This window comes from Accipiter gentilis, chromosome 5, assembly GCF_929443795.1.
Source record: "Accipiter gentilis chromosome 5, bAccGen1.1, whole genome shotgun sequence".
NCBI classification, from domain to species: domain Eukaryota; kingdom Metazoa; phylum Chordata; class Aves; order Accipitriformes; family Accipitridae; genus Astur; species Astur gentilis.
In genome coordinates this window covers 263,171-281,945 of record NC_064884.1, presented here as the reverse complement: position 1 = coordinate 281,945, position 18,775 = coordinate 263,171, and positions in this window count along the sequence as shown.

Genomic DNA, 18,775 nt, shown 5'->3' with positions numbered 1-18,775 from the left:
GAAGCTCATTTCTGCTAGTTTAAGGGAGAGGAAAACATCTGTAATCACTGGTTACACACTCCCTTTCCCCAAAGGAGCAGAGGTGCCCGACTGATGAAGCGTGTCACTGTCCCCAGCAAAACACCTCAGCAGACTGGGATGAGAATCTTTAGAGATACTGAATTTGGGATCACATTCAGCCAGAGCTAAGTACTTGTGAAAATCTTATGCTTTTAAGGGTGGGCTTGGCCACTCTCTAGACGGAGCCGGTCAAAAGCTCTAGGAAAGGAAGATAGGAAAGGGGTGGGGGGTGCAGACAGAGATGGTGCTTTGCCTGCGGCCATGCAGGCGGCTCTGAAAACAGAACCACAGCTCCAGCTTTTGCCAAGAGACCTCACTCCCCCACAAGCCAGACTGTGGGGAGAAAGACATTGGGAATGAAGGGCTGACAGAGACTGACAGAAGCTTAGCACCCTGCTGGATCCAGCATCTTAAAATCTGCGATGAAAGATAAAATTCTCAGCGCTGCGATGGCAGCAAAGTCCGTGGTGCAGCCCTTTGTCTAAAAGATGCCAGCGAAGATTGTGCCAAGGTGCTTTTCCCTGACCATCTGCCTTATGAGCCCACATGCCAAGGTTGATGCAATCCAAAGCCTGATAGCACACAGGCCTGCTGGTTTATGAGAATCCATTTCGCAATTAAAACAAATATTTAGGATTTCTTCTAAATGAAGTGGCCAAGTCCTTGGAAGGAAAGTCTGGCAGATCTGAACAGTATAAAGAGGCTTCCCTTGCTCTCATGACAGATAGATACAGCACTAAGATTCAAGGAGCACAGGGGTCGTATACATCATTAAAAAAAATGACGTTGGACCTAAATAAAAAATAAAAAGGACTATAGAAACTCTAAAAACCCAGAGGGAAAGAATGCTGGCTGTGCTCCTGGGCAGAAGGTACATCCACTCCCTTCTGCTCGGCTTAGATCTCATAGTGATAGGCAAGGCGTAAAAGGTAGAGGTTAACCAGTTACCAGGGATGCTGACTTTGACTTCATATTTCCTTTACAATGTGCCACAGGGCACCTACTCTGCACTTGGGGAAAAACTCCATCCTGGCTCAGATTGGGTCACTTTCGTACTTCCACCTGAGCTTTCAAGGGCAGTATCTCTTGCAACGAGGCTTGATGTTTCCCGAGCTTCCTCCTCATGCTACCACCATGTTAAACAAATGCATATGCTTCCTGCAGTTCCTTGGCAGTCCTTTGAATATCTCCTATGTGGTAATGATGAGGTCTGGCATGCCACTGTGCAATCCAATGGTCTCACACCCCAACAGAGCTCAGCTGCAGGTCATATGTTCCCCTCTGAACCATATTTTGTGATGGAAACCTTTTTGGCTGCAGTCTCATAACCAGCTTGAGTTAAGTCAACAAGACAGAGAAAATGACTTGGCCAAGATGAAATGGCAAGTTGGTAGCAGAACTGGGATTGGAATGGGGTCTCTTGACTCAAGGGTGGTTCTTTATAGCTGTGATGAGCACAGTATGAATGCCAACGCATCCTATTAATGCAATGCACACCTTCATCTGCTCATTTGTTTGTGGTGTGCAGAGAGAAGGAAGTAAACTAACTCCCCTATGCATATTGCAGTGGTGCACGTCAGAGAGGTAATCCTTAGGCTCCCCCATAGAAGCACTTCTGGGGTGTTGGACTTTCCCAGCCACGCAGTCAGGCATCCATCCTGTATCTGAGATATGTCAGCAGCTGTAAACCGTATCTTTTGTTTCACCTTGATCCAGAGAGGGAGGATGGGCTTCAAGCAGTGAATGTTCTTGAGACTCTGTAACTTAATGTGATATGGTTTTGGCTACAGTTACCTAGTGTCATGTAGTGGTGCTACCTACTGAATAGGGGACACGTGAACTGCTCTTGTCTCTCTGTGCTACTCTCTTTTTTTAAGCTGTGCTGTAAAAAGGAGTGTGGGACCTCCTTTTTTTCTGCTGGCAGGGTTCTGGCTGTCATTCTCTGTGGATGGTTTCTAGACACACATTCCTTTGTTTAGGAAGACCCTGTATTATGTTGACACAGCAGCATGTGGCACTGGAAAAGGAAATAGAAAAGGCTTTTGAACACAAACTGGACTAGCGTTAGAAGAATGCAGGGGTTTGCGGACAGCCCTGCTGCCTTTCAGGAAGAAAGATGATTAAATATTAGGGAGCAGCTGAAGTCAAAAATTCCAATCTGCATCTCTGTTTTCGGAAGAATGTGGGGCAGGAAGCCCCAGTGATTTATTCCATTTGTAGGGCAGTTAACAAAGCGTATTCAGTATTAACGCAGTGAGGTTCCTAGGGTAGAGTCCGGCGGGGCACTATGTGGATACTGTGGGTACCAAGAACGAGGAAATGCTGTGGAAGCTCTTTGGGTTCTTTGCCTTGTTCTTGCATTGTGTCACTTTGTGGTGCCGTAACTCCCCACTCCCTAAGCCTCAGTTTCTCCTCTGGGAATATTAATGCTTATTGGTAAAGTGCTTTCAGGGCTTGTCCATGAATTTTTAAAACACAACAGAACTGCCAAAAAAAAAAAATCTGTGGTTTGGTTCCAAGTCAATAATTTCCCACCCCCTAAGGACCATGTCCTCAATCAAAACACATCTGTTGCAGTCAGTGAGGCTCCATCAGTTTATAACACCTATGTCAGAACTTTATCTAAGCTGTTCCACCGATCTCTCTTTCCCAACTTGTTTCCTAATGGATATTCCATGAAATATGCCTCTTGAATGGCCAGCACGTTCAGAGCTCTTTCCTGGGATTCCCAAGCATAGATTTAATTTCTTATCTTGCTGCAAACTCCCCACAGGGCTGTGCACAAAACCAGCATTTATGCTTTTACCTGGGATTCGTATGCACCATTTCCATATTTACAGCTTAACTGTTGCGGCAACTCAGCTGGGGCACATGAAAAAAACGTACAGGCACTCAGGCTGGTGTGATAACAGGGAGGTTTGATTGTGTATCTGAGCCCCCAGTGAAAGCAGCACGAAGGGACATTTTACGCTGTCTTAAAAGTCCTTTTAGAAGAATGCCATAGGATAAAAGAGCCTTACAGTGTATGAGAATTAGGTTTAATCTCTCTGCGCCTCAGCTCTGCAACTGTAAAAATGGGGATAACTGATATTTTTGATGTGGCTTTGCCAGTTCAGGTTATAAGGACTTTCAGGGTAGGCACCCAGCATCTCGCTTGATGTTGTTGGGTGCCTGGCAGGACCGTGCCCCAGCTCTGCGTGGTGTACCCAGACATGATTGCAGTACCGGGAAGGGGCGCAGAGTTTAGCCAACACTGCGGGCTGCCCCACAGCCCCCAGGTCTCGCTCTCTGTGCTTTACCTCTCAGTCCTGATTTGTTTATCTCTTGGGGGCCATTCTGTTTTTAATTCCATTGTTCCTCACCTGGGAATTTCAGGCTATTATTTAATTTCCTTCCAGATTTCAGCCCTTCCCCCTTTCCTCCCAGGTCTCCTGCTCCATCGCCAGCCCCATCCCCTCAGAGAAGGCGTTTTACTTTTCTGCCCCTCTGTGCGAGTCAGTTTTCATTGGCTCTTGCAGCATCTCCTCTTGTCAAGGCATTATCCGGTGGGGAGCCTGATTATTTAGATTCCTCCAGTTTCCCCTTTTAATATATCTCCTCTGTGTCCTGCAGCCTGACCCCTGCCAAAGGACCTGCCACGAGGGTTGTTTCTCCCAGTCTGAAGCCCTCCCCCAGCTTCCCTTTCATCTGTGTTTTCTAAGAGGTCTGTGCTTCAGGCAGCAAAGTCGGAGAAGGGTTTGGGGCCTCCGGGTCCACCGCCGGATCCCTCCCCCATCACCTGAGAAAAGGCAAAGGCAAAAACCACTTCCAGGGCCAGTCCTGGCGGGGGGTGGGGAATAGCTGAGCCCGGCGAGGGAAAGGAAACCATTTAATCTCCTTTTTTTAATTTGCGGCACAGTTCCTAGCAGACTGTAGGCACCCCGGGCCGGATCCTGTGCTGTGCTCTGCATCTTCCTTTTTGAGCAGCAGACCTGGGAGAAGTGAGGAGGGGGTCCTTATAAACCAGAAAGCGGATGCTACTAATGCAGTGCTGAGCCAGCCTGGGTGTGAGCTGCTGCGCTGGAGGTCAGCACCCGGGGGTGCAGTCTGGGCTGGTCCTTGATGGGTCCGGTATGCCCAGTGTCCAGAGGCACCAGTCTGAAACCCCATGTGGGGACCTTCGGGGGGCCCCTCACTAGGCTCAACATGAGGGACAGATGCTGGGTGATGGGATTTGATTCTCTACTCTATAGAAATCTGATTTAGCACTTCTCAGCCACTGATCTCCGGGGGTTTTGCATAGGAAGGCATAAGCAGTACCAGTGTAGTGCCAAGGTGGAAATGGAGGTAGGCTATCCAGGATCGCTGCCGAGTACGTGAACCAGGTGCTTGCAAGTCTCTGCAAGTGCAGCACCGCAGAGAGTGAATTCACTCCAGTGAGATTCACATTTTGAAGGGCTCGGGGAGGCTTCTTTAACGGAGGGTGCGCATGTGGACACCTTTCTTATTTCAGGTGGTACAACTGTCATCCTATTGAATTCACCCCATTGCACCCTGCTTTCACAAGCCACTTGGAGCTCCCACAGGGAGGGCTGCAGTTGTCGAGATGCTCGGAGCAAATCCCCCTGTGATCTGTATGATGGAGAGCATGTGCACAGCCCAAGATCTGAAGGAAATCACCTCCCATATGAAGAACATAAACATGTTTTCCTAGCTCTCTGCAAGGATTTTATTTGCAAAATTGCTAGAGAGGAAGGAGACCCTCGGAGGTCTCCAAACTCTAGACTCAAAATAAATAAAATATTGCTAACATATATTTAGCAAAGATAACGTTGAATACAGAAAAACAGAGAGGGAGTGATGGAAAGATATATCTACTGGCAGCTGTTGAGGGTTTCTATCCAGAGAGCAGGGCACTGTCTGAATGTTTCGATGGGTGGTTCCCTGTTCATGGCTCAGGTGACGCATAAGCTACACGCAATCCACCAGAGCTAGTGCTTGTGTACTGAAATCTTGGCCCTACCAGAGTCCAAGCTGAAAGACAGATAGAAGGAAAGAAGGTGTTGCCCGCATAGCATTGCTTGTTATTCTTGAGATGGGCACATATTCTCAAATAAATGTTCTCAAATATACCTCCAGACTTGTGCAAAATAGTGGCTCAGTGGCCCGTGGTGGCGTTAGAGCCTTCTTCCACTCATACCTCTGGCACCCCTCTCTGATGCATCATGCAAGAGATGGATGACTTGATCTTAGGAAATTGTCTTGTGGTCAGCCAAGCCATAGGATCCAGAGCAGATGGGAAAGTGTCTCCCTTAATGTCTGGGTATCACGCTCTGAAACGGAGCCAAGTGCAGTGACCTTGCGTGGGGACAAAGGTACCGTTCAGTGTGCATGGCCCACCAAGACCTGCAGCCTGATGTTGGTGCTAAGAACTACTGTTACCAACTCTGACTTGGTTTAGCTATTTTTTAATCCAGCCTTCCCATAACACACGGCAAAACCCTAACCTTGCAGAGAGCTACTTACTTTGGAATCAGCCAGCACTAATGTAGTAATTGCCACGACTTGTTAGTCCCTGTCCCATCTATCACACAGTGCAACATGACACCTCAGCCAGGGAAATTCAAAAAGAAGCAGTTTTCTGTTGGCTTCAATTTACCAATAAAGAGTGAGAAAGGTTTTGAAAACAGGGATTTGAATGACTGTATTCTCGATGAAAACCTCTTTTATAAAATGTAACGGGATGTTTCTCTTGGAGGACTGCTGGACCAAAAACATAGTTAAAGCTGTTTCCCCTCTTTCTCTACCATCTTCCACCCTTCCCCTCCTGGGCTGTAACAGTACCATCGGATTTTTGGCTCTGCTGAGGTTTGAGGGAGAATCCTGCATTGCCCCTTGCTTAGGGATGTGGCCCAGCATTCATCTAAATCCAAGCATCTTAGTGGTCCCACTGACACACACACCCCCCCCTCTTGACGACATGCAAAGGAAAAGTTATTAGTATTGAGCAACAGCTCTTCATTGATGTTTTCAAGGGGAGGGGCTAGGAGCAGCAAAAGAAAGTGTCCCTCCATAGCTAGGACTAAGATCTTATAGATTCTTCCAAGTCCTACATCCCCAGGTGCTCCTTTGAATCGCTGAAGTTAGTACCACTTGGCCGAAGTGAAGGTTTGGACTGATAATGAGTATGTTGCAGCTATGTAAGTTCCATGCCTCTGTTCAAATGCGTCTATATTATCCCCGATACATTACATTTTAAAACATTTGGTTCCAGGAGTACAACAGCTCTGTCATATGGTTTCAAGTAAGCCCCGTGCTTCTCCAGGCCAAAGACTATAGGCAACCAATATTACAGGAAGCAGGGATTTAACATCGGGATCAAAACTGCAGTGCAGTTAAGTTACCTTCAGGTTTAAAAACTCCCCTAACGTTAACCTTACCGTTGACAGTTACCATCTTGCCTCTCACCTTCCTACCTGTCTGAGCAGTACTGTAAATATAAATTTCTGGATCGTTGCCTCAGTGTCCCCCGTCCCCCCCTTTATTTTTTTTAACCTCCGTAGTGAGCTCAGCCTGGGAATCCTTATCAAAAGGAACAGAGCAGTCCTGGCCCATCTAGCATCTCTCTCTCTCTCTCTCTCATGCTGCGAAGATCTCGGTCTTTACCTCTTGCTTTGCTAGAAGTACATGTCTCATCTTACCATCTACTGGGATGCTGCTGCTTTGCTAAAGGCGTGAGGAAAGCCCTCTGCAACAGCAGCTGAGAGTCTGCCCTTAATGCTGCAGGGTGCTCCCAGGTACTAACTTGTCCTATCTCTGCGCTCCAGACTGCGGTGGAGAAAAAAAGTCCTACCAGCTCTTGTGTTAGGAGGAGAAAAATAATTTGCCGCTGTTGTTCTGCAGCGCGCAACGTGTCTAACTTTAGATCTGTGTTGTGGAATCTGTGGAGTTGTCTGCATCCTTTATAATTTTCTGTTTATTTTGTATTTAGTGAAGTGAGGGAGAGCCCACAAGCAGGGTGATTCAGCAAGGGGAAGGGCAGGAGTGAATGAGAAGACAGGCTGAAGCCTCCACTGGTGTAAAAGGAACAAGGCATCCCTGGTTTGGGGAGATTTCTGTCACGTTGAGAATCTGGCCTGGTGAGCAGCACAGCAGTGATTATTTTCTAACACACAGAGCACATATTAACTCAGAGTTCAAAATTCTTTATTTTCCTTGGCATAGCGAGAAATGAGACTTAACATGGCAATCATACATAATACATGAAATGAGCAAAAAGACATAAAGCAAACAAAAATGAGATCAAATGCACAGGATACACAGCAGTATAGGGCAACCCACCACTTGTGTACTGCTGCTAATAGCAATAACAGCAGCTCTCCTCCTGCACCTTTCAACGCAGGATCCCCAAGTATGTTGTAGAAAGCAAAACTAAATCAATTAGCCTCCCAGCTCCCATTCGAAAGAAAGCGAGGGGAAAACGTTTGCTCACCTCCACAAGGAGAAAAGCCACCATCCCTAGAGGCAGACACTGTGCTGCCCTGTGTGCGTCTGTGTGTGTAACCGCGCACAGCATGCCCAAATGGGTGTTTAAGCCAGGCACGGAAAGACCCTATCCACACTGCCTAATTCAGATCCTACAGCAGCTGTGAGGCACCTCGTTTTCTGCTATAATCAATAAAGAGAGAAAAACTGTTAGAGAAGTTGGTTTAAGCCAGACTTGTACTTTGGCAGAACTGTTTTCACTCTATGGGCAGTGCTGTCTATAGTTAGGGATTGTAGGGCTCTGCAATGGATTCAGCTGCAGATGTGGGGAGGGAAATATGGCTTCCTTGGCGCATGGTCCTTCTTGAAATTTTCTGAGCTGGCCTGTGGACAGTCAGCTTTGATAGGGTTTGGATGAAGCTCTCTTTTTCCCTGTCTCTGCGTTTGGGTTGGTGCCTCCCCTTGTCCTGGGTCAGTTTACCAAGACGCAATGAGTGATGGAGATCCAGCCAGCTCTGTGTGACCGTTAGTGAAACAGGCTCTGATGGTCTTCTGAGCACCACCAGAGAGAAAGGTGGGTCTTCCTGTAACCATCCGAGTAAGAGAACGTGCCAAAGCTTCAGCTGTTAGAAGATATTAGAGCTGCGTTGACTTTAATGAACTGAGTCCCTAATGAATACTCATGTCACTCTTGGATTGTACGTAAGCTGCAAGGGATGTGTGTGTTGGAAAACAAATTTGAGAAGAAATATAATCTTGAAAGGGGGTTAGCAAAATAAGGGAAGTCAAAGTATTTCTTGAGCCTTCTTTGTTTAATCACTACATTGTGATTTTTTTCCCAGCAGCATGTAACACATCCACCATCCCCCTACACACACGCATGCACACACATACACTCCGCACCAGGGCAACTGCTCTGAATTTTATTGGAAAAATATAAAACGGCTTTGCATTCTTACCTTTATTTCAAGACCTCCTACAAGAAACAGGAAGGGTAAACATGAAAGATCTGTTTCCTTTAAATTGTGAGTGTGGGGGAGTTTTCCTGTAGTGAAAGGACTGTTTTGAAAAGCCCTAAATGCTTTTGAATTGAATACATCGAAGTAATGTACACACGGTTTGAATTTACAGTTCTGGGTCTCCTATCCCCCTCCATATGAATCCTATAAGTCAGACGTGTTGCTACAGTGATTCCCACCGGGAAAGTCTGGACCTAGACTAGGAACAGCTGTAGATCTACAATCCACCAAAGTCGGCTTCTGAAACAGATATGAATTATTGGTTCAGTCAGATAAATATGGCTTTGCCTTTCCCCCACAGGCAACCACATATGGCACTTGGAAAGAATTAAAACCTTTACCCTTGGCCAGGTCTGGTTAAATAATGGCTCTTTCTTATACTTTTCCCCCTCTCTCCATTTCCTCTCATTCATTCTTCTTTTAATTTTCCTTTCATGATCTTTTTGGCACCAGTATCCGAAATGTCACCTCCTCAAAGTGACCCTGAATTTTACAGTGTCACCTACAGGGCTGCAGGAGCACAGGCAGGCAGACATATGGGGAAAAATGTAGCTGTTATTCAGCAGGGATGGAGCTCTGAAAGGAGAAACAAAACCACCTTTCTGCCTCTCAGCGTGGCCACGTTGAGTCCAGGAAAGCCTCCGAGGCTGCAGCTATGCTATCAGCTGAATGCAGACCTGCCTCGGAGCCCGAATTCGCCCACCATCCCCGGAGCCTACGTCTGGGAGGATGCTCTGACGCCCTTCTCATCCTCTCCTACGCCAGCAGTGCCGATGCAGATATATAGGCTTTTTAGTGTCTCTGTGTTACGGCTTGTGTTAAGCTGCTCTAACAGTGAGGACCAGCGTTCTGGGGCTGAAGCATCACGGAGAGATGCAGGACATGAGGGTTTGGCTGCTGGCTCTGCCACGAGCGGCGTTGCTCCGAGCCAGAGCTGTGCACGGCTGGGCACTGAGCCATCCCTGCTCTCCTGGCCTCTGCTCTCCCTTCCCAGGTCCCACGGCTGCTGGTGTATGCATGTCAGCATCTGCCCCTCCAAATCCAGGGCATGCAGGTGCAGAATGGCATCCCTTAGAGTGGATTCAACCTCATAGCTAAGAAATGCCCTTACCTGCATCGCTTGAGGTCCCTGATATCCCCTCCTCTCTCTCTCTGTCACTCTTTCCTATCCTTAGCCATTCATTCATTCAGCCTCACGAGCTTGAGGAAGCTGCCCCCAGCCAAACCCTCCACTAGGTTTAACCCAGATCTCTTCCTAAACCTACTTCATGGGCATTAAAAATCTGGAATTAAGAAACCTGTAACTTGCTGCTTTATCTCATTATCTCCTGTTTTGCATTTTAATGTGCCTGCTCTAAAAAAGACCTCATTGATATTCTGGTTCAGCATGTGTTTGTTTGTGTCTCTTGGGAAAATTGGCTACAGATAATACTAAGTCAAAAACACACACAGGAGAGTTTGCAGCATATTTTCCTTTCCTTTTTTCCTTCTTTGAAAGAAGATGTTATTTTCTTCATTTTCTTGAATGGCAAGTGAATGGAAATGGCAGAATTTTGAGACAGCTCGGGATGTAGGATATAATCTACTGATCTTGGAGATACTGTCTCCAGCTCTGTGGTGGTAGCTCCCAGGTTCCTCCTCCTCCCTCCACAAAAGGTCCCCAGGATCCTGCTCTGAAATGCAGTGCCTGGCATCCTCCTACAGCTTCCTATTCATGCGACGCCTCTTCCTGAAGTCCTAAAAGTAACGGTGCTAACAGGGACAATCCCAATGGTCAAAAGCAACCTTTGGGGACCCAAGAACAGCGTTGAACCAAAGGTGACCTAAAGGCTGGTGTTTCTTGCTGTGCAGCCAGGTCCATAAGGTGGCACTGGGCAGGAGCATGCCCACTAGAGCCCCTGGGCTCTTAAATGTGGAGCGTGCACAGCAGCCTCGAACGGACGGGATGGCCCCAGATAGTCCGTGGGTGGCCTGCGAAGCGGCCGCCTAGGCAGAGGGCTGGCGTATTGCAGCATTGCCCTGACTCCGACAGCAGCTCCTCAGTGGCTGCGCCGAACGTGGCGCGGTTGCTTCTGGAAAGGTACAGGTGACTTAATTTGGATGGCTTTCTTTCTGCTAGTCACTGCTCCTGCAAGATGTTGCCAGAGCTTTTTTTCCTCTCCCTTTTGAGGTGCAAAATTAGCTTTCTGCCCTTGTGCAACCATTAAAGATCCCTCTGGTGCTCCTCTCGAATGGTCATTTAACTGCAATGGTCCTGACACGTTTCCACTGTGTAACTGTTTGCTGCTTCCTGCTATAATCTTACAGTTAGGAGGTCTTAAGATGGGAGAAATAAGACTCTGGAGCTAGCGATGTCTCTCCACTGACTACAGAGGGAGTTTAAATAGCTACTTCAGACTAGACATTGAATTTTTTAGGGGAATAAAAATTAGATGAGGTGAACTCCAGGTTGGCTGCTTGGGAAATCAGTGTCAAGCAAATCTGAACGGATTTTTAAAAATGCAGTTGTTTTTAATGTGTCCTCAAGAATCACAAATGTTAAAGTATCTACCGTCAGCCTGGGACTCGGCGTACAAGGACCTCTTGATTGTATCTCCCTGGGTTTTGGCACTGCATTTTGTACAGGTGGCATCTTTGTGGTGTGAGGTGAGGCTATACGTTAATAAATGAGGAGTCTCTGAGTACCTGTGAATCGACCTCAATACTATGCCAGCTTTAGGGTTTACCCTGGATAGGGGATGATCTAGTAAGCCCTGCCACCACACAGAGGCCTTAGGCTGGATAATCCAGTAGACGTGTCTTCCCACTCAAAAGATGTTGTCGTCTTTATTTAGTTATCTTCCTTGTGTATTGCACTGCGATGCTCTGGTGTAAGCAATGAATGCCATTCCCATTATGTGAGACCCCAGGTTCATCCTACCAACTGCAGCGAGGCTCCAGGTGTCTCTTGCAGGCTCTTGCTGCTTCTGCTGCTCTTTTTGTAGCTTGAGCGATGCCACAAACTCCTCTGGCAGCTTCCCCACCTCCCCAGAGTTTGCTGTATGTCAGCAGCAAATAAAGGTATTTCTGAGGAGTTTATCTCTCGATTTCTACAGTGCTTTGCCCTCTATGAATTGGAGCAGTGAGCAGCTCGGTATTGCTAATAGCAAAGACTGCAGTAAAGCATTTTTCATCTTCATTACTCTTCAGGGGCCCAGTGTAGGAGAGTAAGCAGGGACTTTTCATACATAGTTTGAACTCTGGGGCTGGATTGTGTGTACATGCTCCATAGCACCGTGTGTTCAGATCCCTGCATAGCAGATAAAAGTGCCTTCACCTGCACTTACAGCACTTGAGGCACTACAGCCACCACCCCAAACCTCTCCTGGGAAAGGATTGTATCGAACAGAAGCATGTCCCAGTGGTCGGGGTCTGTGCATTTATCGCAGATCTCTACGCCAGCAGGCATCCTCTCTGACCTTCTGCTGTGTCACTGAGGCCTGAAGTTTTTTCCGAGGTAGGTGATTCATTTTTGCTGTCCCGCTTTCTGGACTCCCAAAGCTGAGGCACGATCGAGACCTGCTTTTAGAAGGATGCTCATCAATTCCTCAAAATTAGGCTCCTTTATGGCATCTCAGCTATTGAAATATAGGGCTCCCTCTCCCCATGGCAATATTTCCTTGTGGCAATAACTTTCTACCACCGACATGGGTTGTACTGACATGTCTTGCATAGGGGCAGGAGGGACGCGGACCTGCTGGAGGCAGGCAGTGAGCCCCTGTAAGTCTTGGCAGCGTCTCGCCAGCCCCCACCCAGGTGCGCGTTTTGAGCTGGTCTCTGACAGCAGCCTACCCACGGCCGCTGCGACCCATCTCGGCACGTCCTTCCCAGAAACAGGGGTCTACGTGAGGCACCATTGTAATCTAACGTTTCATTGCCAGTGTTTCTACCTCTTAGGTGTGCACTTATTTAAGTTTTGTAGGTGGGGTTTTGTATTTGTTTTTTACGATCTTTTTCTTTTCTTTAAGTTTTCTGATATTTCCAGTGGGACCGTTCAAGGCAGTGCCTTGCTTTTTCACCTTGCACTGCTAACCACCCTGACACAGTAGCCCCTGTCAAAACTGCGGTGAGCAGGAGCAGCTTTCAGGGGACGGCTGTGCAAGGGAAGAAATGGCACCGTTGCCAGATGCTCCAGCAAGCAAACAGTTTCGGAGCCCTGTGATTTCCCCCTGCTGTATAGCAGAGGCTGCTGCTGTACAGAGGACTCCCAACAGCACTGCAGCCATGCACTTAACTGACTTTAAAAGGGACCGAGGTGAAGTAACCCTTCTTTCTTTATTTTTTTAAATACCCTGTGGTGCCGAACTGAAATTGCAGCCAGCTTCTATTTTCAGAGGCCTCGGTAAGAGAATGTTTTTATCTGGAGATACAATGACTGTCGCCCTGTAGCCTGCAGTTCCCATGCTGGTGCTGCCAGGACCCATGAATGCGTGCTTTATGAGCTGCTCTCGCAGGTGTTCGGGGGGCATGTAATCACTAATGAATAGTAGGGAGACATAGAAACTCGAGGCAGGCTCTGGCACAGGGAGCTAGGCCAAGCTTTTTTCATTCTTTGAGAAATTGGGGGGGGGGGGGGGAAGTACAGTGCCTTTCCTCCGCTCCCTTTGCATACTGACTTGACTGCAGAGAGCTCTCCCAGCCTCTGCTGGGTTAGCTAGTTACCCACTCCATTTATACCGACACAGATGTAAATTTGGCCATAGAATTCAACATGCCTTTTCTTTTTTTTTTTTTTTACCTCCCTCGGGGAGCTACTGTCTGTAGAAATCCTGAGCTGCTAGAGCAGGCAATGCTCCCATCAACGTGGAGTTTGCAGGAGCTGGTCTTTAGGATTTGGCTCAGGATTTTGCGCTTTATGCTCCTTGCTCTCTTCGTGCCAGGGCTCATGCATAAAATAAGTCAGGAACAGTGACTGCAGGACGAGTGCAGTCCTCGGTATAATTTGGAATGTGTGTGTTATGGATGGGGCCTATTACGATAATGATGATTAATTCACCATTAAGCCTGTCTTATACTTCCCCTTCTACAACCCTATGATGGCCATAAAAGCTTGCATGGTAATGCATAGGCACAAAGGGAGGTGGATGGAGTTGCACAGGCAGTTTGAATTTTGGCATGCTGGACTTTCAAATGTTTGACTTTGCAGCCAAATAACATGCTCTTAACAAAGTTCTGTGTCATGCGTGGAAAAAACCCCACACAAAACCCCACAAAACAGCAACCCCAAGCAGGATGTATTTTAAAAGGGGAAAATCTCTGTCTAATTTTCTGAAGCTTCCACTTTTAACTCTTCTAACACAACAGCTCAGCAAAAGAGGGGAAGTCAGTCCAGTTTATTTTCTGGCTCTCAGAGCCAGAGTCTTTGGATCAAGGGATTTAAGCCCTCTTGACTTCTAGGACAGCGCAGAGGTGACAGACACCCAGCAGTCACGTACCATGTTTGCTCAGGGCTTGAGCCTCGATGGCCGATCTCTCACGCCGCCAATAAGCTCCCTTTTGCCTAGGGCTTTGGTCTTGGAGGGAACAGTGGCTCTCCGAGCCAGGAAACGCCAGAGTGTGCCAACACAATTGACTTTGAGTCTTTTGGCTTGGCGAACGTGAGCTCCAACACAGCTACAGCTACTGCAGGTGGGGTGGACGTGGCTGCTGACTCCCAACAGCAGAGCTGCTGGGTCTCAGCGTGCCTGCAAAAATTCAGGTGCAGAAACTGAACATGGAGCCAACTACCTGCCAAAGTGGTAGGATTTCCCCTGGGAAAACTATGAATGATTTCTGTTTATTATTACTGTTATTATTTAAACATTCTCTGGAAGAGAATAGCCCCCAAGTTATGATTACTTCTATCAGTCTGTGTCAGGTTAACCGTTACCTATAAAGCAATATATCCTTAAGCTTAAAAGGAAGACGCTCTTTTGGAAAAATATTAATATTCAGGGTGTGCAGCCTAAGCCAGTGTTTTTATTTGTGCTCATATTTTTCATTGCTTTTCTTTTACACCTCAAGGACACATTTATGATCTCCTCATGGTATTTCACTTCTGAGGTGATGGTGATGCCTTGAGAAGAAACAGATCTCACGTTAATTTGGCCCCCAAAGCCATTAAAATGCTTGTGGAACAGGGAAATGTGAGTACAGTTCTTGGATACTTGTCTGTATTTATCAGGAATTTGCCATTTTGTGCTTTATATATCTGCAGTACCGATATATGCAAAGGCCTAATATTGGGGTAGCGCATGTTTTCTTTAGAAATAAAGGGAGAGTCAAGCACTCCCTACCCTCCTGGAAGTAGCATCCCTGAAGGATTTGTCCATTACATAAAAATCTAGGATACTGTCTGAACATGCCAGAGAAAATAAAACCTTCGTCGCTTTGTATATCTTCGCAAGTAGGATTTTACCCTCCAGAGGAGGAAGCAGAAATGCCGAGGTGGTCTGCCAGTAAATGAGGATAATTGCTGATGAAGAAGGATAACACCTCTGCGTTTGCAGGATATGTTTCACACTAGGCTCTTCTAGTACTGGTCTGGTGGTGTTATGTCTCCTCCATGGCTGAGGGAAACAGGTGGGGAAGATGCTTAAGACCATCTCTAGAGTTAGTGGCATAGCTGGAAAGAAAACCAAGTCCCAAGTGTCAGAACGTGCTTTAACCAACAGGAAACGCAGCTTTTTCATTCAAAGATGGCTCTCCGGCTGTTTTTGCTGTGCTCTTTGAGCACTTTGCAAGCAGTGAGATCGCATCTGTCAAATAGGGATTACCCCTGATTTACATGAGGGGAAAATGAATCACGCAGGGAGGAGATCACCACACCTAACCGCAGCTCTCCAGAAGTCAGGTGTCGGTTTGAGGCAGTAGTCTACGCTTAGCTCAGGAGCAAGGAGACAGACCCTTGTGGGAGGCAAGTCATCCCAGCCGCCATCCTGGTGGGTTTTATCACCCTCCAGAAATGTCCATCTCCACTGAGGGATGTGTTTGGAGTGAGGGTGTGGACAGCAATGCTGGAAGAGGGGGCTGAGGCACGACAGGTTCCCAGGCTCACTCACAAGATGTGGTTATAACTAGGGTGGCTTGACCAAGGCCAGACGTGGGAGTTGTAGGAGGTACATAAGGATCTAAACTCAGGGTACTGAAGTCACGCTGAGGACACAGCGACTAGACCCCTCTGTCTTGATATGGAAGCGGTATTACTCTGTCGTTTGTCACAATCTTGGATTTTCAGTATCTCATTTCTGGAAAAGAAAAAGCCCAGCAAGCAAAGATAGCCAACCTTTGGTTCAGGGAAGAATGAATTTCCCCAACCTGAATGGCGGCACCAAGTCTTTGCTAAAATTTGAATTTACTACTTCGCATTTGTTTTTCAGAAATCTTGTGTTTATCTGAAAAAGGTGATTGTGTATCCCCCCACATGCACCTTTTTTACCTTTGGCAGGCTAAACAACTTCAATTACAGCTGGCTTTCCCTGTACATAACTTTGCTAGGATGTGAGCGCCCTTTCTGAGCTCCTCTTGAGGGTCTCCAGCTTTCTGCAAGCTCAGCGCCTTAAGCTAGGTCTAGCGCTGTAGCTGAATCCTCACCAGTTAGGTGGAAGGCAGAAATATTCTTCTGTGTACCTGGCAGGCTCTGCCCCACCTGGCTTGCCCATGCCAGTATTGTATTATTGACTTGCGTTCAGCTTGTTATCCACTCTGCCTGCTGGGTCCTTTACTGCAGAGCTCCTAATCAGCCTGGGGTTTATTTATGCTTTTGAATATTCCTGCCTATGTCCAATATCTTGTACTTATATCCCTATTGGATTTCATCCAGTTATTTCAGATGATTTCTCAATTTATCCAGATAATTTTGAAGGCTAATTCTGCCCTTAACATACTGGCGGTCTCTACTAGCTCTGTGTTGTCCACAAATTTAATAAACATACTCTCTGTTAAGGTCATTACGGAAAATGTTGAATAGAAACAGGAGCGCGACAACCCCTTAAGTTTGACACCCACCATGCAAAAATTTCCCCAAATCATGCTGGTTTTAGCATCAGGGGAACGTAACTGCTGCCTAGAAAATCACAAGCTAGCAGCTCTCCCAAATACTTCCAGCTCTGCTTTGTTGTCAGATCTGTGTTTCACCTTAAAAAAAAGACCTCCCCCATATGACTGAAGTATTTTGAGATTTTTAAATAGCACCTTTCCACTTACAAGTAATGGGACCGCATATGTACTTAAGATGACATTTTCATTCATAAAGATTTCAGGATCCACCACAACTCTCACTAACATATTTTACTACCTCCAGAGTGGGGTATGGCAGCCATTTTAATGATGCACAATTTAAATTTGCACATGATTCACTCAAGTCATGGGTTTATAATTCTGTGGAGTTACAAAGTTCTTGTTCTGTAATCAGTTGCTTCCTAACTTGAAGTCATCTCAAATTATAAATTGCTTCTCTAACCAATGCAAATATGGCAGCATAATATCATGATTGATGCTATAGAGAAAACTCTGGTACGGTTTGCATGCTATCAAATATAATCCTGGTGCAGGTGGGTGACTGAAGCATGGGGTAAATGCAGTTGATTAGATATTTTGTCTCATTCAGGATCCTTTTCTGTGAGCACTATATGACTAAATGCATATTGCATGAGGGGCCTGTTCCAAAGTCCATTGAAATGAACTGAAAGACTCCCGTTTCCCTCAGCGTGCTTTGGATCGGGGCAAAAACACTGTCAGGCAGACAACAGAGATGTTGCATTTCAGCTTGCGGAGACTGTCTCTTCTAATGACAAAACCAAATGTTTTGTCCATGATGTATGGAGCTATTAATGACAGTAATTCCTTTGAGAGCCCGATGATTTGCAAATATTGAATATATTTCCATTTTACAGGCAAGTGGTAGAAATTGAAGTGTGGAAAATGAAATAAGATGGCCAGGTCTTTAGAGAAGAGCTAGAGCCTTGACCTCTGCTATAGCCTAAATATGCAGGGATACTTATCCTAGCAGCGTTGCAGGGAGAATATGGCTGCGACTGTGTTTCTCACTTCTAGCATCGTTCCTGCTAGGGAAATGGATGCTCTTTTCTTCACACATACAGTGCATGCGTCCAGCCAGGTTGCTGTTAGTCCAGCAAAGGCCGTGTAGGGAAGACCTCAGGCCACACCAAATGGCAGTGTGCGTGAGGGAGAAAGCAAGAAAAATTGTGTTGGCATTTTCTGGGTCTCTTCAGTAGCCGATGTGCCATGGCAGGCACAGTCCCAGCCCGTGGCTGGCCCCCAGCAGAAGTCTTATCCCCTGCTCGTGTCCCAGCAGGGATGCATCCTCAGCTAGCTAGACAGCGGGGCTGGGACCTGGGAATTCCTCCTGGAGCTCAGAGAGGAGGTGTGAGGGCAAGAAATTGCAAAGCTGAGTTTATTTTTCTCCGTGTTTTCCAACTACATGTGAGGGGGTTTCTGTTTTCCTTAGAAAAATTGCTTTACCTTGCTTGTATTTATTTGTTGCCAATGATGGGGAAAAGAGTGCCGCCTGGACCAGGCTCCGCGCTGCTGCTGCTGCTTCTGCTCTGCAGAGGCTAAACCGAGACAGAAAAGGCACAGGCAGCCAGGAGGGAAAGGGAATTAATCATGTTTTGCCGGCATCTCAAGCGCACAGATAGGACAGATGTAGAGGCACCGTTGCTGAGCTAGGAAGAGGGTTCTCACCCCCATGACCATCTCGTTTTGCTTTAGTACCCCCTGCTCAAGAGCAAGGGCGGCAGCCAAACAGGGGAGGCGACGGGTCCGCTGCTGGGACCCAGGGGATGGGGAGAGATGCAAAGTGTTAACGTTGTCGCAGGGAGCCTGCGACGGAACACCTCAGGCTGACAGCCAGGTCTGTGACCCCAGCCAGCCATCGTCGCCGCCCGTGACAAACTGGATTTAGATGGGTTCCTGCCTCTGCTCAATTTTCATATTTATACGTGCAACATTTCTCCTTCTCATGCCCCTTCTTCTTCCTCCTCTCGCCTTATATAGTCATGCGAGGCATGGCTTCAAGGAGCAGCGGCAGCTTGCCAGAGCCTCCGACCTCCCCTGCCAATGCCAATTGCTCTCAAGAGCTGAAAATTTAGTCAGAGCTGTGGCTCTAATGTAACAGTTTGCTGCATCATGAGACGTTGTTTGTGTAAATGCCCGGGAGAAATAAATAAATAAAGTGCTGGACACCTAGAGCG